Here is a 13,351-nt window from a genome sequence, read left to right on the forward strand (position 1 = left end):
TACTCAGTTTCTACATACTGTTCTAACAGTGCCTTCCTCTCATACAGAGGTTTCTTCCTGGGCTCATGTGTTTTCACAGTCCTCCCTCTTAGCCTTGAGGCCAACCAGGACAGCCAGAAGAGGTGAGGTAAGGTACTTTTCACTTGGCTGATTCATTGCACATCATTATCAGGTAAGAAAGTCCAACTCAATCTGATATTTCTCTAGAGGAAAAAAACCCGATAAAATCTTAGATGAGAATTGTCAAATTCACTCTGTGTGGATGGATGTCTGAGTTATATTAAGAAGTGGAAAATGTGTAGTCAGAACAATGAAGAAAACTACATTAGGCAAAAATGAATAAGGTGCCAAGGATCTTACATGAGGACAAATCATAACCAGTGCTCAAAGTGCAATGGATCAGGGATATTGAGTAATAAGAAGATAAGGATCTAAATACAGATATTTAACCTCTGAAGGCCTTTGAGGGGCTTGTTCTGTAAAAGCTAGATTGTAGCTATAAAAGACTTAGACATAAATGAACTCTGGCACTGTCAAAGAGTTTTTCTTTTCTTTTTTGTTTTTTAAGGTTAAGTAATTTTTATGAATACCAGTTGAAAAATGAAGCCAGTTCAGCAATAAGATGAAGTGAATGGGATGATGAGGTGGTCATCTTTCCAAGAAGACCATTGGGAATAAAAGAGCTGTATTGAGGTTAATTTCTTAAAAATGGAGGTTATAGTTATCCATGAGCAAGTTCAAGGACTCATAAATAAGCAGTTTCTGCCCTCCCAGAACAGTGAGATGCAGCAAACATCCCAGATATTAAGCTAGTGACTTAGTACAGCATTTTTTCTCTACATATGTTTAATTAGCCCTTATTATCACAAAACTTCTTAGCAGCTCATTGACTATCACACAGCAGAGATAGCAGACCTGTTAATAGCTTTGGTACAGCTCTGCATGCAGACCACCCTCCTTCTGGGTGTGACACAAACTGAGTGAGTGAAGGTATATGGATTTACTGGTGATCTCCTGTAGAGCAGATTTAGACAAATTCAGATGCTATGCATCCCTGAAGATGTGATCAAGGTGTAAAAGGGCTAAAAATGCTCCAGCAGGTGCCGAAAACAACAAGGCTTTGGTAAAAAGCAGTAAAAATAAGAGGAATATGAGTACCTCAAGAAGAATCATTCGTCCAGAAATTTGTTTGGATGCTAACAGCTCCAGTTTTACAAGTATGAAAAATATGGGATGTACATCATACAAGCCTCCTAGTTTGCTCTATCCTTATTACTTGATATTTCTCTGTTGTAAAACCCTAATCCATATTAGGTGTAATTTCTTTTCTCACAATAAAATTACTTCAACATAAGAAAACAAAAGTGCATCTAATTTTCTTTTAAAAACTCATTTTTAAACTATAAACCAAAGAGTTCTAAACATGAAAAAGGTCTAAAAAAAGGTAAAACATAAACTTTTAAAAAAAAATATTCCAACACCTATTGTTATTTATGTAAAGGGATATAAATTTGGGTTTTTAATTCACAAGTTCACTTGCTTGAACACATATACTGCAACTTCTCTGTGACAGCATTCCTCTGTCTGTCAAAGTAAAGAGCATGGGCATAATTTTCTTTATGGATAGCATACTGGGGTTGGAAACGAAGGGAATCCCTATCATTCCGGCTTGTGAATTCCCTTGTGGTTGTAGAGATCCTTCTGCTTTCCCTTAATTTATGCAAAGTGCTGTTAAACAAATTACTACACATGAAGATAAGATAGCATAATGCACTAACATATTTTTGTTGTGATTCTGAACATTACAGAAAGTAATGGTATAACTAATATGTTATAATTTTAAAAATTAAGTATGATTTGTAATTACAAATTGACATTCCCAATCCAATCTCTCTCATGCTGATATTCTCTCGTGTTTGATACCAAAATGCTACACAGAATAATCTGCTTGGCACTACTGATATTCTTATCTGCTGTGAGTTACATAAGAATATTTTCATGCTGAGTAACATGAATCTTGAGGAACATGCAATAAAATGTAAATTTAAAGCATGAAAAATTAGCAGCTGAAAATAGCAAGTCAAAGATATGTAACAGGGTTTGTGTCACACATATCTTAAAGATCCATGTTAAAAAATGTTGCATTTTTTTCTTGAAAAACTTGAATTTATAATGTTTAAGCAGGGATTCAAATCTAACTCCAAATGTTCCTGTCAGAGCACAACAGAGTTTCTGAAGTAAAGTATAGTAGTGCTCTCAGGCCTACTGAAGATTTAACGTTTGTTGCACTTGTGCTGTCCAGCCTCTCTGCTTTCCTAGACTGAAGTGGCTGAAGCAGAACTTTACTGTTAGCAGGTACAGAGCTACAAGGAGTGGGAGCTTTCTTGGACATCCAACATTAACATGTGGAGTTTTGGTGCAGCTGACCTGTGTTGCCTTCCCTTTTCCTGTAGACACGGGGAAAAGCCTGCTTTTTTCCCACTCCACCCTGAAAGAGGGTATTGTGGGCAAGAAGTAAAAATTGTTTCAAATTATTATTTTCCTCTTCCTCATGTTGTAGATCTGAGGTTTTTAAAGTTCCCTTGCTCTAATTTTTGTCAAATTAAAAGACAGTGTGTGAAATTAAAATCTCTAGGACATTTTTATTAGGGTTTTCCTAAGGAAAACCTGAGTAATTTCCATCTTAGAAATTTGGAATCCCCTCACAGAAGAAGTGTAAAGTCTATAAAAATGGTCCTTGTAGTAGAAGTAATACTTACTTTTAGGACAGTGTAACTATAATGGATGGATTCATTTTTCCATATTGGTTTGAATTCTTAAATATGAGACTTACAAAAATACATGCAGAATGCCTGATACCAAAAGGCACTGCTCCATTTTTATCAGATGTTTTACGCGTATTTATATTGGTGCTCAGATCTCATTTTTGGAGCTTGTATGTCAAACCTTCTTGCAACTAGCAGTTTACCAGGCTTGTTTTGATCTCAGTATCATAATTACCTATGGAGAACCTGATCTGGTAAAACAGATGGTTATATACTTAGAACATGTCACCTTGTAGGACTCAAATGCAGTTACAAAATAATGCCATGTGAAAAGAGATTGGGGGTTTTCCCTTAATTTTACCTCATTTCAAGAAGTCATATGTATAAGCATGGTTTGCATAATGGTTTGCTGACTTAGTAACTGTCTGAATGAGCAGGTGTACAGCTCGAAATGTAAGCACTGTGAAGATAAGCATGTATTTTGTTGGTCACACTTTAAGGAAACTGGTTTAGATTTGTGAGGCCTTTTTTTGCCCAGCTGGATGTAAACATTGACCAAGTGACCTCATTTTTCTTTCTCTTCTGTCCTTGCTGCTATCTTATTTAGGGAGAATTTGAAGGCTGTAAAACCTGTCCCCAAACACTTTCTTCCTCTCTTGGTATTGTCATCTTCATCAGCTGCCTTTCTGCTTCCTTATGAAGAGTTCCTCTCCTCCCACCATAGACCTCACACCCTTCTGCACCTCTTGTACTGATCACTGTGTTCATATTCATGTACATTCTAAGTAAGGCAGTCACTGGCTTTCAGTACCCACTGTGGAGTACTTAGTTGCAGCATAAGAGGAACTTCCAGGGAGTGGGGAGAAAGCATGCATGAACAGGCAGTTTGGGAAAAAGGAGACAGAGGGAGGGATGCTTGGCTCCTAGTGGGAGAAAGAAAGAACCGCTAATATCAGTCTGATGGCCTTCACTGCCACTGACTTAAACCAAAATACTAGAGAAAAGAAAGGTTTTCACAATGCTGGGAAAAAACTGTGAATTAATTTGAGTAATGTTTATTAGTCAAAAAAAGAGGTAAAATCCAACAATATGTTGGGAAAGTATAGATATGATTATTCAATAGGAATTTGAGGAAATTATCCTAGCACAGTCTAAGAGACTAATGAGTCCATATTAAGAAAATGGCACAGTGCAGGTCACCCTATTATAAAACAGGATATTACAGAAATGGAGAAGGTGCAGTTAAGGGCAAGCAGAGAGCCACAGCAATACAATGATCTTTGTTATTCAGAAAGGTTAGAGAAACAAAATCCATAAGCTAGGGAAAGGAATTAAAATTAAGATAAACCCTCAGCAAAGTCTGCCAGAGTATTTGCATGCAAAAGGTGTGACAGCTTTGAAGACAATACTTACAAGAGGGTATCTGAACTCCTATCGATACAAAGGGCATTGTCATTTAGATTTGTTGGTTTGGTCAATGTATAGTGAGTAATACATAGAGTATGAGTAGTGATAAAATGGATTTAAGTGACATAAAATATAGACTAAATTAAATAGACACTTGAGGAACTCATGAACATTTTTATAACATTTCTTAAAAGTATTTTTAAAACCTATGTGGCCTTATATATTAGCCAAACTCACAGTCAAGTTTGGCATTGAGATAGGCCAAACAACAAGACAGCAAATGTTGCACAGAGAGGAGTTAAGCAGAGAGGCTTTATGATGACATTTGTGTAATTCAGCTTTTTATAAAATAATAATATTATCCTTTTTTAAAAATAATGTAGCAGACAATGGATTACTGCAAAAACATTACCTTTGAATATAGATTTCGTTGTAAATATCCTGTAGTATTGAGTCAACAGTAAAAAAAAAATCCTACCACATTGCTCCTTTACAAGGCATGAAAGGTAATTTTATTCACTAAAGGTACTGCTGTTTTCATGCATTACAACAATTGAAACTTTTATGAATATAAAAACTTTCATGAGAATATTGATTAGTTCAGATTATTGTCTACACCATTTAGAACAGCAATTGTTACACATAGGAGGCTTTTAATCCATGCTTTTTAAACGTGTCTGTACTTTGGAGCAATGGTAGTCTTCACTCGATGGAGAATACCCACAAAGGACATAGATATGTAATCCTAGAAACATGTCAGCTCAAAGGATAAGGAGCATTCAATACGTAGTTTCAACATTGCCTTTTCAGCAAGCAAGTTGCATTCTCTGTACATGCTAGATCCCTGATAATTAGTCTCATCTATCTGTATTATGATCAAGCTACAGGGACTGAGTATGACCTCTGGTGTGGAGAGAATACATTTAATTTGCTTTTAAATGTGTAAAATTTTACTAGTATCATTAAATACAAGATGTTTAGTTTATAAAATAAGTTTTTTAAGGAGTGAACGAGACAGCATTGTATTTAGAGAAAAACAGATTAACTCATCTATTTAGATGTTTCTGCAATTACTGGCATTGAAAAAAAATCAGATTAAGAAGAATTACCATTTTATTGTGTGCTTGGGAATTAGGCACCAGAAGGGTGTAGAAGTAGGTTTGAAAAAGAGCAAACTCATGTATTTGGGGAGAAAAAGTGATCACTTTAGAATCCATGGTGTGCATCTGAAAATCCCATTAGAGACTGTCAAGCTGCATTGGTCAGACAAAGAGAATATGAAATGGGACCAATTAATACGATGCTGTTGAGTGCATGGCAATAGCTTCTAGTTCCTGATTTACAGAGGAGAATACAGTTGAGTGGAAATGATTTTGATACATTTGCATCTATGGCTATAAGTCAAATTCTACATAAAGAGATCTAGCAACCACTGAGAGGTGACTATAGCCCTAGATTCCCAGCCCAGAGCCTGGGATGATATTGCTGGTTCTGCAACTGATCTTTGTGATGACCTTGAGTGAAACACTTCTCTTTGTAAATGTTTCATGTACTGAGTTTTGTTATATCTTGTTATATTAACATGCCTATATACGTTGATTGTAAGCCTTTAGAGTCTTCTGAAGAATGGCTTACTTACTGTGTTTGTACAGTCTGCAGCAGAATGAGCCTGTATTCTCTTGGGAGAATTTAAATACCATAAAATCATGCAAGCAGCAGAAGGACCATGACATAGAAAGGGAGAAAATCAATGGGATTTGGGGATCAGGGAATTTTAAACTAAAGGACTTTCAAATATATAGTTTCCTCGCACTGAAATAGCTCCTAATCTGATTCAAAATTTGATTTATTTGCTCAGCATGTTTCCATGTCCTTGAAAAAATTCATTTGTGACAGTTACACGTTTTCATTGAATTTTTCCAAACACTGAATGGTAGGTCTCTAATGCTACTAAAATCCCTGATATTCTCGATTCTTAATTAAGGAATAAATAGTATTCTACCTAAACAGAAGCAGTCTCATCTTCAGAGCTGTGTAATCTTCTGCCAAAAAACATGGTTCAGAGGGCTCTTTCCTCTAGCATCAGCAGAAAGAAATTATCTGTTAATCCTCTTCCAGGCTGCCTGGACCCTTCTTCACATCCTTTATTTTCTTCATCATTCTTTATTATCCAGTGTGCCCAAACATTTGGTCAGTGTTGAATTACCTCTCTGCAAGGCTTAAGGGGCTATTCAGCCAAAGATTATGGAGCTACAGGCACTGTCTCCATATGTACATTATGTCCACTGTACAGTCCCTACTGTTATTGTACTGTAGAGCAGGGAAGCCTCAGCTAAATAGCACTCTTGTTTCCATAGTAAGGTGCCCAGTCCTGAACAATGACTGGTATATTTAAACATCTTCTTTAGCTGATTTCCAGGGAGCAAGTTCTCCCAGACACCCATCCCATTGAGATGTGTGCCATTCTACCTACCGGGCTGTCCCTCTTGGGCAGGCCTCCTGCTTTCCAGTACATAACTCTCAATCCTGCATGGGCACTGCCATTCAAAATTCCCATGGGGTGGCACCTCAGCCTGGTGCTCTGGTAGAGCCAGACTGAGATTAAACCATGTCACTTTCAAAGGGTTTAATTTTAGTAACAGATAAAGAACCTTTTGCTAGGGCAACATACCCCATTTCTTTATTTTATCTTCTCTTTTGAAGGGTTAGTGGATGAGGAGAGTTGCATCCAGGCTTTCACTTATCAGCGAATAAAGTACTTTCCTCTGCACTATCATAAGTGTTCAGGGACAGCAAGCCAAAGGAATGAAAACCAGACTGCAAGCAGTGCTTTCCCAAAAGGCTATTCCCCATATTTATAGCTTCTTCTGTTGACTTGTCACTACAATACGACAAAAGATCGTTTTGGTCTTGACTTATTAATAGAGAAGAAAAAGGGATTTATATGCTATCTGGTTAAAAAATGTTCTAGTATTTATCAGCCAGCAGCAACTTTTAAATTCTCTGCTGAGAAACAGTTTAGTAGGCTGAATTTATCTCTGTTATTCAACACTCAAAGTAGCCTAGGAGAGCCTAGAAGCAGTTAGGATATGTGAAAGAATAATTTTTGCATTAGTAGGTCTCAGGTGATGATCAGACAGATAGTCTACAAGCACTTTGCAAAGAAAAATGAAACTCTGACGACTATATGATCAGACATCATGCTCTTTCTGCTTGGCTAGTTAACATCCTATTTTCAGTGCATAAATTCTACATGGTACCCTTTAAAATGCACTCAAAAGCATGTAACATTCATTCTTCCCTCTTCTCCCCATGTTTATAGACCAGCTTGTTGATTCTAAACAGCTTCTTCGAGCTGAAGCAAAACAAGATTAATTTGGAAGAATGAAAAACACAATGTGGTTCCAGTGGTTCACCAGAGAAGTAATTCATATCTCACTAATGAGCAGAGGTATATTCTGGGTTCTGCCATCAGCATGAACCTCTATGTTATTCACACTCATTTCATGGCTATATGTTTTGATGCTCAGACTTAGGGTTTTTCCATCTCATTAAGTTCCTTATATACATGTGAGAGCCCATTTACACTTCCAATAGGTGACCCTTATTTCTCTGGGTAAGTCAGCTGAACAACAGCGACAAAAAACCAAACCACATAATCCTATAGTCCTAAACCCCAAACAGATGCACCATGGTGTTTTCAGATGTACTGCTCTAATCTCATAAACGAGGCTCTGTCTTGCCATACTAAAGCAAAGCAACAGTATGACTGTGAGAACAAGTGTCCAGACTCAGACTGAGAACACCTGTGTTGGCACAACACGTGTTTTAAGCCTCACTGGACAGCAGGTTGGGTCCGCACTCAAAAATATCTGTCTGTAGGGTGTCATTATTCACTTCTTGCACATTTAATGAAGAAACACAGTTTACTCTCCAAATAGTGTTTCTTTTGACTTTTAACTTTCTTTTCTAAGCAAAGGTTAATGGAAGATCTTAATGTTAAGCCTCTGACAAGTTAAAAATATGACCATTGTACCATAGTTATGAAAGCACAGTCAAAAAGTGAAATCCCAATACAATAAATCATACAATAAATAAAAGAAAAAGCTGTGTAACCCAAAGAAAATCAACCACAACTAAAAAATCCAAACTACTACTTTATCACGACTTCATAATTTTCTCTCCTGGTGTAGGCTTCTCACACGTATGCAAATTTGTTTTCAACATCTGCCATTGCATAATACTGATTTATTCCAACTGGTGGATCTAGATTAAGGTCTTCCTAATTCTCTAATCACTAGGTTTTTCCTGTATGGAGAGATACTGTCCCAATTACACTGGGTGTAAGGCCTGTAGAAAATTGTGCTTGGAGGTGAAAAATGGCAGCCCTTGCCCACTCACTCCATTGGGCTTAAATTTGCTTTTCCTGCTATTCTCTACTGCTTTGCCATCATTTGGCCTTATTAAGTGCAAAGCATTGGATCAAAAAAATCAATTTTTTTTATTGCATTTTTTAAGCACAAATATTTTTGTGATACAATTTCTGTTTGAATGAAAGGGAAAAGAGATGTTAATATCTTACTGCACAAAGGAAAAAAGTTATATAGAACATGCATCTTAATGACCAGGAGGTGTTGATTAGCATCATACTTTTATTTCACACAAAGATGTGCGAACCTTTCATAACAAAACTTGTAAGAAAGCAGAACTTGTCTCATTTACGCTTTTTTTTTATAAAAGTGAAACAGTCAGCAGTTTGCCTAAAGTCAAACTAACAGAACATCTCATAGCCTTGCTGGACAGGGCAGATGAGTTTGGGATCACACCCTTCTCCTCCTCCCCTCACCCCAGCCCTGCCACCAGCCTGCCTGCTGATCATTGCAGTACATATTTGGCTACCTATTAAAATAAGCACCTTTGGAATAAGCAGATTGCTCAGATCTCCCTCAGCCCACTGGGGTACATCTGGTCGATGGCTTGGCAAAGGGTGCCTATCTTCAGCAGCCAGGAAAAGCCTGAGTCAATAAATGGCTCTGGAACAAGCTGGGGAGGAGAAGCATCAAAATAATTCAAGGAACTAAACCATTGAGTTTTGAGGAAAAAGGAATGCCACTCACATTCAGAAATTATTTGATAAAGGTGGACTTTTGAAATAGTTCTCTTTGTTTTGCATAAAAGTAAAATTGCTATCTCAGCTCTACTTCATCCTCACTTTGTGCCTGCCCAAGCCGAGTTTGTTTCTGTAATTGCAGGAAAGGCTTTTCAGAGGCAAAACTGAGAGCCAGCTGGAGAAGCTGAGGAAAGGAATTCCTCTCCTTGAGATTAAGTGGGCAACTGTGCTGGTAATGGGCATTTCAGATGAAATGTGTGGTTCTGCATGCTTGTTTATGCTGTGTTGAAGATCCTGTTATTGCTGTTGTTGGTGGATAATTTCATTTGACAATGTGCTGCAGATTCATCTTTATGTATGAATTTACAAGTATAGAGTGAGAAGCATAAAAAAATAATACAGAACTGCTCATGCAGAGTCACAGCACACAAATTAGAACATTCAGTAGTTCAAAATTGCCAGGATAGACAACTTTAATCTTTCATAGCACCTCTGTATTTGTAAAGCTTCAGCTTTTGTTCGTGATGATGAATATGAGCAAATCAAACTCACTGAAGAAGAGAATAAGAGTAGTTTCAAAAACCTGGTTGCATGAGAAAGCAGAATATATTGCCCACATTTAAACCGTATTCCTTTAAATGTGTAATTTATTACCAACATCTGCATTTTCTGTTCTAACTTTTACTGTGTGGTTAAGGACTAAAGTCTTTCTGTAGTACCCACCTATGTCTGGGCTAAGTTAAGTGTTTGTATGACAGGTGAAGGGCCAGGGTGAAATGCTGCCACCTCCCAAATCCTTGATAGTGCCCAACAAGTTTTAAGAGATATTGATTAGTTTGGTTTAATAAGTTGTTTTATGCTGTCTCTAGTTTTTGGAATATGTAGCACTTACCAGACACCTGAAGAAAAACAGCATAATGAAAACATAGAAGATTTTTTATTTAGAGATTCCAGTATATATTTCCCAAAACATTTTCATTAATATGATAATATCATCTGAAGGAGGAGCAGAGCAAAATCCCACAACGTGATTAGAATTTTTTCTCTTTTCTCTTTAGATTCTCAGGTAAATGAATTTTCTTCTCGTTCATTGTCTTAATTAATTGGTCCTACCAACTCTACTAATCTTCAAATGCTACTTCTGATTTTTCCATCCCATGGTCACTGCTTGCTCTCAGCAATGTGGCTTTCCTTCTCCTGGAAACTGGACTTTATAGCTTTATTCTAATATTTGAAATTATTCAATCTGCTGTCTCTTCTCATCTGATTAATTTAACAAGTATCCCACCTCCTGAAAGGGGGAGGAGAAATATGCTGGTTCATATCCATTCTGAATCAATGCTGCAACTGGGCATGCAGTTTTACAATAATTACCAGAAATCAACGCATGTTGGGATGTGTTTGTTACACATTCCAGTAATCAATAAGATAATGTTATTAAAATATTTATTACCTTATAGGACATGAAAATTGAAGTAAATTCTGAAAGGATTACTACACATTTTAACTAAGATGTATCCACTTACCACCAAGTAAAATTATATTAACTGGCTGTCAAACATAAGAATTATCTAAGAATGGAATTTGGAGTGGCTTCTTAAGCTACATAAAGATGGGAAAACCAGAACAAGTTGCCGGAACAAGTCTTGAGGTAAGAACTTTACCAAATTTCCGGAGTTGCTTTTTAATTCATATAAAATATGCTGGCCTTTTTCCCATCTAAGAACATATTTAAATAAAAAAGGTGGCAGAAATAAAATGAAAGGAGTTTTCCCCAAGAAGAAAACCTGTAGAGGAATGATGCCCTGAAGCTAAATGGAAAGTCTAACAGGTAGCTGGAAAACCTCTACCATGGCCCCAGTACTCCAGCTTGTCCAGAGGGAAGTCCTGCAATTAGTGGTCATAAATAAATACCCACAGATGGACTCTGGCATCCATTGAATCTTATTAATTACCAAGTGGTTCTGCTGGATATGACGTTTACCCAGAGGTTACGAGTTGTGGACTCAGGTATAATGGTGATATGGCAATAAAATACTTGGGTTATTCCTGACATAAGAAAATAAAAATGGGACAAAAAGGTTATTATGACACCAACGCTTAATTTCAGTGCCTGGCCTATATTCTTGTATAATAAACAAATAACAATCCTGAAATAAAGTCCATAGATCTGGTTGTCTCATGACATACAGGTTTCCTCACCACACTGTACTGGATCCAACTATTCATTGTACAGGAGACAAGAAATATGACAAAGGAAGCAACAGAAAGACCTTGAAAATCCTAATCTATTTTTCCTTTTGCAGTAAGAGATTTCTTTTAAGACAGGAAAGATGCTACTGAAATACAAAATGAGCCATAAACCTAGGCAGTGTTGCTTGATCTTGTTTTGACTCAGACCCAGACAAAGTAAGTTATTGTGAAGCTACTTATATATTTATACACACACACATATATAGAAACTGTTATTAATGCTCACTGTATTAAAAAAAGATACAATCTCAGTTTGATAGGGACTAGGGAAAAATGAGATAACATGACAATGTTTATGTGGAAAATAGGAGTTGATTTCTGTTAAAAATAAAAAGCATATAAAACATTATAGCATGACTTTATTTTTTTGTCAGACATTTGCTGTAGGAATGTGAAAAATATATAGATGTTGCAGACTTTGGTAAGTAGCACCCATCCTCAGTTACCTGTAGTAGGTGTTCTAGAACTCAGACAATTTGGAAGCCATAAGAACCTGATGAAAAACTGGTCATGACACAACTCCTAACACAAAAAATAAAATAAAAACTTACCTTTAGCTTTTATTTGTGCTTAAGCTTTGATATGACACAGGTGGAGAGAAGCTAATGAGAATATTAGACTTTGATACAGCAACTTAAAAATGTTCTTAACCTTTAGTAGTATTTTGTCCTTATTTTCTCACAGAAGTATTATTACCATTTGATTTCCTCATTCTGATCTAAGGTACTTTCTACCATTTAGCCGCAGACTATGTCTATGCCATGAGAGACAAACTTCCCTTTGATATATTAGTTGACATATTAGTTTATTTGCCTACATACTCAAGGTTTTTTGCCTTCAGGCATCTACAAAAATTTTACCTAAATGAAGAGTATTCACTAAAATTACTTATAGCTACTGTGTGCTTTTGATCTGTATGAATGCTTTCCACAGATTTCACTGATGTCGAAGGTGTGGAGTGTTAAATTGGACTGTAACAATAAATGCATCCCCTTTCATTACTACTTGACTACATAATAGACAAATATCTTATTATTATTCTTAAAAGATTAAACACTTTTTTCAGACTAGCAGTTTTTCCTCTCCCCAACTTCCCAGCCCAATATGAATTTCTTACTCTGATTTTTTACTTCTGATTCATTTAGTCTTCAATAGCTTCAAATAGAAATGGTAAAACTTGCAATATAATATTTTAATTCATATTAGTACTGTTAGGAACCACTAGGATTGTCTGCCTTGTTGTTTCCTGGTCCAGCCTTTACTCTGCTTAGAAGAAAAACTGCAAAGTTTCTTGGCAGCATCCGACTAACATATACAGCCCTTTCTGTAATAATTTTTTTTGTTTGTTTTCTTCAATTTCAATGCATGAGTTTTTGCTTCTCTTGATTCTCAGAGATTTAACATTTACACATTAATAATTTTATACCCCATAATGTCTCAGATATGTAATTAAATTTAAAATGCATCTTTTAAGAAATATGCTGTAAATTACTTTTGATAGTCTGCTAGGGGGCACCTACATAACATTCTTCATACACGTGATTGTATAAAGGGCAAATGACTGAAAAAGCCTCACATGCATCTAAGGTCACCATATTCTTTTTACTTATGCACACTTAATTTTAAGTAAAATTAAAGTTTGAAGGACGGTAGCTGTTGATTTTAGGGTCTTTTTCTTTAATTGTGAAAGGATTTAGGAGCTCAAGTAAGTCCCTTGAGTATCGTTCATTTTTCTAATGGGACATGTGACCAACTTTCCATTGATTCCCCCTGACTTTTCTGACCTGTAAACATTATAAATCTGTAATAAATCTCA

The sequence above is a fragment of the Corvus brachyrhynchos genome, unplaced genomic scaffold, assembly GCF_000691975.1.
Source record: "Corvus brachyrhynchos isolate BGI_N302 unplaced genomic scaffold, ASM69197v1 scaffold32, whole genome shotgun sequence".
NCBI lineage: Eukaryota > Metazoa > Chordata > Aves > Passeriformes > Corvidae > Corvus > Corvus brachyrhynchos.